Source organism: Podarcis raffonei, chromosome 13, assembly GCF_027172205.1.
Source record: "Podarcis raffonei isolate rPodRaf1 chromosome 13, rPodRaf1.pri, whole genome shotgun sequence".
In the NCBI taxonomy this organism is placed as follows: Eukaryota; Metazoa; Chordata; class Lepidosauria; order Squamata; family Lacertidae; genus Podarcis; species Podarcis raffonei.
In genome coordinates this window covers 37,771,388-37,781,354 of record NC_070614.1, presented here as the reverse complement: position 1 = coordinate 37,781,354, position 9,967 = coordinate 37,771,388, and positions in this window count along the sequence as shown.

Genomic DNA, 9,967 nt, shown 5'->3' with positions numbered 1-9,967 from the left:
TGTTCATTGCAGGTATTCTGGTCCTCAGATAAACTATTTATTTATTTTATAAATTATTATTTATTAAATAAATCAATAGTTCATCTAGTGATCTGCACTCCTATCCTTATTGCTAGTGGACTTGGTGGTTTACAATAACAAAACCAGCAACAACTGCAGAAGCAGGAGAAATTGAGTGTAAAAATAATGTAGGCACCTATAAACAGTAAAAGGCAATGAAAAGGGCCTCAGCCATTAGTCAACGCTATTAAAGGCATTTGATAACAAGACATTATTAATTTAAACAACACAGTTTAAAAGTATATAGTTTGATGAGGTGGTGCTTAAAATGATTCAAAACCGAATTTCCCAGCTCTGCGTCCCTCGTCCACAAACATGTACTTTTCCTCAGCACCATAGGCTAGTTGCCCTCTGATGGGTTCTTCTCAGACTTGTATTTTACTTTCTTTCAAGATTAAAATAGCTTTGCGGTCATCCAGGGGTGGAGGAAGGGGGTGCGGTGGGACAGATCGCCCTGGGTGTCACCACTGAGGGGGGTGACAAAATGCTGGGCGGCACTCACCACGGGGCCTGCAGCGTGCCTGAGCCAAGCATCTCTCCTGGGAGTGACGCGGTGGCTTGGGCACCCACAGGCTCCGTGCTGCCCCACACAGTCCGCCCGCTGCCTCCCCCTCAGCTGTAGGGCGGCTGAGTGGGAGGAGGCAGGCAGACTCCTCGGAGGCCACGCGGAGCATCCTACCCCAGCTCACCCTGCCCCACGTGCGGCTGGCCCCACCCCTGGGCACAGGGCATGCACGCTGCCCCATGTGCCCAATCGGCTTGCTCTGCCGCTGCAGTGATCCCCATAATCAGGATTTTTCTGTGCCTCGTATAGAATCTTCTGTGAAAGGAAGATGGACTTACAGTCCCTATCATCCTGGCTGCGTAGACACATGCATGTAAAGCACACGCACACCAAGAATAGTGTGAACTGCAAGTTACCCCTCACAGAGTTATAATTCCCAGCACCCTCAAGAATCCAGTTCCTAGGATTGTATGCAGGTGGGGGCATGTGCTTTAATTGTGTGGTATATTCGCAGCCCATATCTAATTTGGCCCACAGAGAGCAGGTGAAGAGGCAAACTTCCTTCTGGGTGGTTCCATATCTTAGAGTTGGATTTAGGGGAGCGTGATCAGTTCGCCTGCGCTTGATGCCAGGCCAAGAGGGGGCCGCAGGGTCCCCTGCGACAGTGACTTACAACAGAAGGCAAGAGGCTGGGGAGGCACTGAATTTTGGCGTTGCACAAGACGTTGCTGAAATTTGAAAACCCAAACTCCACCACAGGATTTCTAATTGCAAATTGGCGTGTGTGTGTGTCACATGAATAACTGCTTCCCTCATACTGCATATACATCTGTTTGTGGGAAACATGCCCACAGCCACACTGATTTTTATGGGGATATATGCAGATTAGTTTGAGAGATGGTTTAAACATGCAAACTCCTTTTCAGGCTTTAAGCCAAGAAACATAAAGCAACACTAAAAGGGTGCTTCTCTGTCTAGCATGTGCATAATGAAGATCCTTCACCACTGAATACGCAGAACTACCAATTAGAGTCCTTTCTATCAATTGCAGGTTGGCCAATTGCAAGGGAACATAACTATATTTTTCCAGCTATGTTTATGCAGTGCATACCCAAGCCACTATTCGTCAATGGAATAAAACGAAAATATATATAACACATCAGGTGGGACCATTTATTTCTTCACTTGCTGGGTGACTAGACACAAGAGACTGCCTCTGATCATGTGCCGAATTCGCAACCATTGAATTGTCATAGCAAGCCCCTATGAATCAGAAGGGGCAGGGATTGGATTTCAGAGAAGAGGTCTGTGGCTTCTGCAGAAATTTAAGCTTATTTTAACTTTAAGTACTTAGTACATGTCTACACCACAGGTGTGAACTGGTTTCACAGTCATTCCCTTTCTGCAAGCCTGGATCTTAGGAGTCTGCGAGATCTCAAACAGAATACTCTGCCCTGTCGCCAAACTAAAATTCCCAGGATCCTTTGGGGGAAGCCATGAATGTTAAGCAGGTATAGAATTGATACAAATTTGAAGCGGACCCGTATCCTTGTTAGTTTTGTATGAAGATTGCTGTTCTACTGTGCCTCATCAACACATTGCACCCTTCGAGACTATTGCTGTTTTCAGGAGGGAATCAGTCAACATACTAACCAATTCAGGTTGCAGCATGAAAGATGACTTGGTGCTCCTGTGAAACAAATCTGCTTCCCCCAAAACCACATTTTTTTGCAATAAAGAAAACGTCTGCACTGGAAAGTGTGGGATAACATTTGCTTGATGCAATAACATCTAAACTCTATGCCGACAAACCAGAATGAGTGCTCAATAAATAGTAAATGTCATCTGACGTCCCCATCAACTTTGTTCAAATAGATCAAGGTGCGTGCTCAATAAACAGATTGTCTGGAAGCGAATATTGTGTGAGGATACACCATGCAGGTTTTAAACAAAACTTGGCTTATTTTCTTAATTCCTTTACAGCAGAGCACCCAGGCTTTCTCTTTCATCTTTCCTTCTTTCTTCAGTTTATTCCCACGCCCGCCTCCACACCCTCAGTATCCTGGAGGGCCCAGTTAACAAAGTTTAAGGGGATGACTAAAAAGCAGTTATTGGCGAGAACTTGGGCACTGGGTGGTAAGTGATCATCTGGCTCCACCTGTAATGATACAGAAGGTATCGGCAAATTTGCAAATAGGCCACACATTTATGAAGCTGAAGTACTAAACAGATGAGATCTAAGGTCTTGCAAGCCGACTGTACAGAAGTGGCCTAAGGCTACACACCATATATGTAAAGCATATTCTTCTCCTACAAAGAATCCTGGCAGCTATAATTTTCTAAGGGTGCTGGGGATTGTAGCTCTGTGAGGTTCCCAGGATTATTTCAGGGAAATCGTGTACTTTAACTGTATGGAATTCAGAATTTACCAAAAGAGAAGAGTGATCCCAAACATAGAATATGAGGCATCTTGTTTTAGCTTTTGCGCAGATTTAGTAACGTTGCAACCAAACAGAAAAGGGGAAAGCAATATATTCCACCCTTGTATACCTTGCAGTTCTTACTTTGGGTTCTTCCTCAGAAAAGCCCAAATCTCCAGCCTTCCCAACCACTGTGGACTTTTGCCCAGACCCGTCAAAATTTCACAAGTAGCAATGGGAACACATTTAAATCTGAAATGCCTTGAGCAGTGCTGTTTTTTCTGGGGGGGACGCAGGGGTACGCATACCCCTAAACGTTTTGTGAATCTTAAATTTGGCCTCATTGAGGGGCAGTATTTCAATATGAGTAGGAAAATGAGAATACGCCTAAACATTTTTTAATGAAAACAAGCACTGGCCTTGTGTATATTTTAACAGCAGACAGAAAAGTGAAGAGAGAGCCTCCCCCAGGATGCATACACATAATACCTTATCAGTATTGTTATATATTTATTTATATCCCAACTTTCCCCCTCAAGGTGGCTTAAAGATAAAATAAGAGCAGCTAAAAACATGGGGGGATTAAAAAACCAATTATATTTGCACACCACCCATATCTCTGAGCAGTGTGAGATTCCAGAGGTTCCAAGCGCTTAGCCAGGGTTCAAACTTCTCGGAATGAGGGACAGCAGAGACAGCAGTGTCTTTAGGATATGTTATTTATTTATCCTACTACAGAACTGCAATTCCCAGCACCCACTACAAACTACAGTTCCTAGGGTTCTTTTGTGAGGGTGGGAATGAGTTCTGTATATGATTTAAAGGTATGCTGTGTACACAGTGCCAGACAAATGCTGAGTTTAGCCAACCTAGTTTTTCATTTGAATTACACATTTGCAAGATTTGAGCACCAAAATACAGTAAGTGTCACTTATCAAATCAGCGCCCAGGTGTGTTTTTCTTTGCTTTGCTGTTTTTGGCCTCCTATAAATACTAATTTTGGCTGGCAGAGACGTAACCTAATATTGGGGTCATCTTGTGCCTGGTTTGACAGCCTTATTGATTTGCTGGGTGCTCCTTTCCATTGCAGAGAATCCGGGATTCTTATTCTCCAGATTTCCCACATCTACATCTCTTTATCACACCCTGTCTCTCACCCAGTCCCAAAATATTCCGCCCCCATCCCAGACATTCAGAAGACTGCAGGATACAGTTCCCAAGTGAAGATGGATGATAACAGCACCAGGGAAACAGACTGATTGGGAATGTGAGCTTCAGTGTTCTCTACCCCAGTAGCAGTCGGGTGTACATGGTTAGAAATTAACTACTGTACAGTAGAATAAAAGGGACGCGGGTGGCGCTGTGGGTTAAACCACAGAGCCTAGGACTTGCCGATCGGAAGGTCGGCGGTTCGAATCCCTGCGATGGGGTGAGCTCCCGTTACTCGGTCCCTGCTCCTGCCAACCTATCAGTTCAAAAGCACGTCAAAGTGCAAGCAGATAAATAGGTACCGCTCCAGCGGGAAGGTAAACGGCGTTTCCGTGTGCTGCTCTGGTTCGCCAGAAGCGGCTTAGTCATGCTGGCCACATGACCCGGAAGCTGTACGCCGGCTCCCTCGGCCAATAAAGTGAGATGAGCGCCGCAACCCCAGAGTCAGTCACGACTGGACCTAATGGTCAGGGGTCCCTTTACCTTTACTTACAGTAGAATAAGAATAATAAAAGAGAATAATAAACAGACAAACAAACAAACAACAATAATAAACTGGTTACACAATCCTGCGCATGTCTGCTTAGAAGTAAGCCCCATTGAATTCACTGGGACATGGTGTTTCCAGATAACCTGTTTATTGAGCATTCATCCTGATTTGTCTGCAGGGAGACAGAAGATGTTGGCTACTTAATGAGCATTCATTCAGATATTTTTTTGGGGGGGAATGGAGTTGGATGACGAGTCAAAGCAAAGGTTATCTCACCTTTTCCACTGTATTTCCCGATCACCTTCCTTACTGCAAAAAGCCCGATCTTTGGGGAAGGGGGTTTGTTGCACAAGATCTCGCAATCAGCAATAATCATGCTACCTGGATTTGCCGGTACATGGTTGAATCCCACCTGGAAATAGGGATAAGTCTGGAAGCGCCTTTATTTTCAAGTAAGTGAAATTGGATCCTGGTCTTATATAAGAACATAAAATGGGCCTGCTGAATAAGGCCAGTGGCTCGTCTTGTCCAGCATCCTGTTCTCACAGCGGCTGACCAGATGGGAAACCTGCAAGCTGGACTCAAGCGTAACCACAACTCTGCCTACCTGTGATTCCTAGCAACTGGTATTCAGAGGCAGCAGGCTCTGGCAGAGGTGATGGGACATGGCTGTCGGAGCTTGAAAGCCTCTTTTGCTCTCTGTGCCTTTCCTAAAAATTCTGGAAGCCTTGACTGCCTCCACTAGCCAATATTTTCTGAAAACTACACCAAGCTCGCTACAGCCCTGATGGAGAGAACCCAGGCGTCCTCCTGACTCGAAGGACCTCTCCTGCTGTTTGAGTCTATGGTTCTCTGCTGCACAACTGCTGAATCCAAAGAGTGGTAGCTTATAGCCCCCAAGCCAACAGTGCCTATTCTCTTGCTAGAGTGCCCTTGATGGGTGGGAAGCAATCTATCCTAACAGTATCCATGGATACCATTTATAAAATATTGGTGAGAGCTTTAACTCCACACACACACCCCGCCACTAGCTGCCTTGAGGCCTAGAGAATAGTGGAGATGCAGATAAGATAGGCAATGCCATCTTCAGTGACCTTGGAGCCAAATTTGTAAAATAAGGAGTGTGCTTTACCATGGTAGATAACTGAAACATGGAAAGGCTTCAGGAATGGTCTGGTTAATTTTTCACAGCTATGATAGCTGGCTGGGTAAATAGATCTTTTCTTTTCTTTTCTTTTTTTCCTTTTCCAGATTGTGCTGAATATTGATACCTGTACTGTTTCTGGTGAGTTTTTACTTTATAACTAGTGTGTTCAAGATGCTTTTTCTTTGCCATCTTTTGTCTCACTTGCCTGATAGCATCTGCTTGACACTATATGACCTGACCGATATGGTCAAACCCATCTGAATTTCCGTTTTTTTTTTGGGGGGGGGGGTGTTGCTTTTGTTCAGTTCTTTCAGCTGTCTCATCATGCGACTCATTCAGCCATTTTGTTTGCTAGGTAAGAACTTTGCTTGAGAAAGCTAAAGAAAAATAAAGCAAGAAAAATTTACATCTGGTTTAGAGAGCCTTGGATGCAGGAGGAATTTGATGGGCAGATGGCTCATTTGGGGATGAATGAATGAATGAATGAATGAGTATATGTCTGGGTGTAGGTAGTTAGGTGAATGAATAGATGGAGGAGGGAAAGTGAGGTAGGTCGGCTGGCAGGGAGGGTTTATGAATGGATGGGGTGTAGGTTTTGGAATGGCTGGATAGACACAGGGAGATGAATGGATATTACTAGGAGAGACACTAGGGGTGCTAATGGAGAGAGGGGTAGAATATTTTAATTCATAGGATGTTATGTTTAAAGATCAACTGGTTAACTAGTAGATGGGTTGGTAGAATATGTTTATGGTGAAAGATGGTTGAGTTAAGAGTTGAACAAGATTGAGAAAGACTTGACCTTATTAACCTAATAGGAGCCTAAGTAACATCCATCAGTTTTCTGTATCCTTTTTATTGATGGAGGTTTCTCTTGTACCGTCTGCCCAGCCATCATTAATAATAATAATAATAATAATAATAATAGCAGTAGTATGGTAATATATAATCTGCTTTACTTGGGCTGTTTACAGTGGCCCCATATCCCCATATAATACAGCGGAATCATAGTAAAGCACAATATCAGAGTAAAACAAATACTGTAACTACAACAGGAATTGAGAAACTGAACTAGGGTTTCAAAACAACCACCCCCAAGACCTCTGATAAGCAAATGCAACGCACTTCTCCTTATTCAAGGTGATGCTCTAAACGCCTTTCTCAGTCAAAAGGTCTTGCACATGACACCCCCCCCCGCCCCAGCTCTTCTCTGTTTCTTCCTGCCCAGAGTCAACTGTATCAGCAGGTTCAAAATCTCTAGTCAAAAGCCACTTCCAACTGCCACTTTGAAGACTATGCAAGCTCAGAAATGCTGAGGACCGAGACCCATATTATACAGCTGTTTCTGAATCCAAGGCCCTCTAGACTGGACAATCAAGCACCCAGATAGACTCTAGAAGTACTGGTAGGTAGGTTTCTTTACCTGCTAGTTGCAGCTCCCCTCTCACATAGGACCCTGGAGACTCCCCCCCACCCCCGCCATCTTAACCTAATGTAAATCTGTATAACCCTTTCTTTCCAAGAGAACCCAGGGGTTCTGCCTTTCAGCATGGCAACACTCCCTGTTGTAAGCCACAGGACTTGACTTCCTTTATGCAGAACCCAGGAGTCCCAGGAAGGAAAGCCAGGAAGGGCTCCCCACATCCCACTATCAAAACCCCTCTCCTTCTTTTACAGGGACTTTGATGCTTTGCATTTTCAGAGGTTGTCCGTCCCCGTCCCCATCCCCCCAATATTCTGATGATTCTTCTAACATGAAAATCTCTCTTGTCAGTGGCAAATGGCCAGATGGGAGATGGATCTGAACCCTGGAAAGCCAGACAAACATTGGCATTTTGTTGGGGTGTGCGTAGCCCCCCCCCCCTTTGCAGAATAAGGCCTTAACCTTTGCAGCCAAACTCTTGGAAAGGTGGTCTGCGGTGATGATACCTTTCCCCCCATCTTCTTATTAAAGGCATGGCTGGTTCGAAGCCTCAATGCAAAATGCCGGGAGGAGCTGGCACCTGAGTGGCAGCGCCGTGCACAGTTCAACCTAACACTGACATGGGCATCTCTTCCATTGCTCGATTTCCTCCAAGCCCTCCCTGCTGAATTCCCCATTCATTCAACAGCTGCTCCCAATCGGCAGTTCTTTTCAGTAAGGCCAAAAACCCCCAGCATCGCTGGAAATTTCAACCAGCCTCCCCTCGTCTGCCCCCCCTCCCCAGTATTCTCAAGCCATGCTGCCATTCCCAACATGTGTATGTTTTTTTCCTTGTCTCCCAAAACAGGGGGAAGGGGGAGAGTGTAAGAAAATAAAAGAGGGGGGAAATGCAATGCAAAAACCTGGCTGGTATACAATTCAAACCCACCTTCAGTGTCTTATTTCCCCCTCTTGCACATGCAAGCCTGTGTGTGCAAGCAGTAAACGTGGAGGGAAATTCACCAAAAGAAAGAAATCCACAGGAGAGGGACACCAAAGTATGGTGCCAAGGGAAATTTATTCCAGTAGATCTGTTGCATATGTGCTTTAGCAAAGGCAGTCCGGAGGTGGACATCACCTGAAGCGAAGAGGGAAAAGGCAGTGCCTGGGAGGACCAGAAATTCATTCTGGCAACTGGGGAGTTGTGGATTTATTCCTTGGTGCATGAGAGAGAATCATGACACAGTTGTAAAATCCTTCTCTTGTAAATCACAGGCATATTCCACCACCACCACCCCCAGCTCCTGAATGTCTTGCACGTATATCTTTTGCAGAACAAGGGGGGAATATTGATAGAGACAGACAGACAAGAGAGAGAGAGAGAGAGAGAGAGAGAGAGAGAGAGAGAGAGAGAGAGAGAACTAGCAGGCTTACCTTGCAAAAAAAGGGGGGGTCTGTTTTCCAAAGGTGTCACACGCTGGGGGTGGTGAGAGACGGCTTCTCTTTTTGTCCCCCCACCTAGCAGTGGGTTGTTGGTGGCACCAGCCAGAGAAGATTCTGCGAAATGGCGTTTTATATCGAGGGGTATTTTGCTGTATAGGAGAGAGATGCTAGCATGCTGTTATTATGTCATTGGGAGAAACCATTGGACGAAGGAAAAAAAGAAGCAGCAAGCGAAAGAGGCTGGTTAAAGGAACGGAGAGGCATATGGGGTTGGGATGTGTGTATGTAGGGGAGGGGAGGATGGGGGGGCTGTGTGATGCCAGAGCGTTGTTAGGCATTGTGTGTGTGTGTGTGTGTGTGTTTCTGCATTGGGCCACCACGCATACCAGAATGGATTGCTTACTGTGTGTTGTGTGGATGGATCACTTGAGCATTGTTGTGAGCTGCAGTGTTTGTGTGTGTGTGATGAGCAAACAGTGGGGCTTGGGGTGGTGTCACACAAGTGTTGTTGTGAGCGTTGTTGTTGTTGTTGTGCATATGCATCCTTCTTTTCTGTGCTGCAACCCCTCCCTACACAGTATATTTGGAGCTATAACGTGACAAGACATGATCTTCTTGCTTACATGTTCCTATGTATGTTCTCCCATGGTTATATACCCTAAAGTGTTGCATTTGTAACATTGCATTGTGTGTCGGGGGAGGTATACAAATAAATATTGGGGGGGGGGTATGTCTTTCTGAGTTTTCTTAGACAAGTCTCCATTAGCTGCCATTACATTACAACTGGTCATATTGGATTGTACTGGCTGGGATGCAACATCCAGAATGGGTACATCATTGTATGTTGTGCATCACTTTCATCTGGATAATGCATGATGCGCTGGTTGTGTGCCACTGCATGTTGGTTGCACTTTAGATTATGTCCATTACCTGTGACTTTCCATCATTTTTTAGTACTGCATCACTGTCATATAGCACTATGCTGTAGTATGGGTGTATTTGGGTGTTTTGTTGAACTCCCGCTGGTGCTCCTCTTGGACTGGCCTCAATATCACATCTGGGTTTGCATTCAGGTCTGCTTGGGGGCTTCCCATAGACATCTCACTGGCCTCTGTGAGAACAGGATGCTGGACCAGATGGCCTGATCCTATAACGTTTGTGACAGCCCTATATTATCCAGCATCTATATAATCTGGTTCAAAGGCCAGAACCTGTAGATGTTCTTTCCTTCATCACAGTCCTGGAAGGTAGGTTAGAATAAGAGGGAATTGCTTGCCCAAGGCCATGGAGG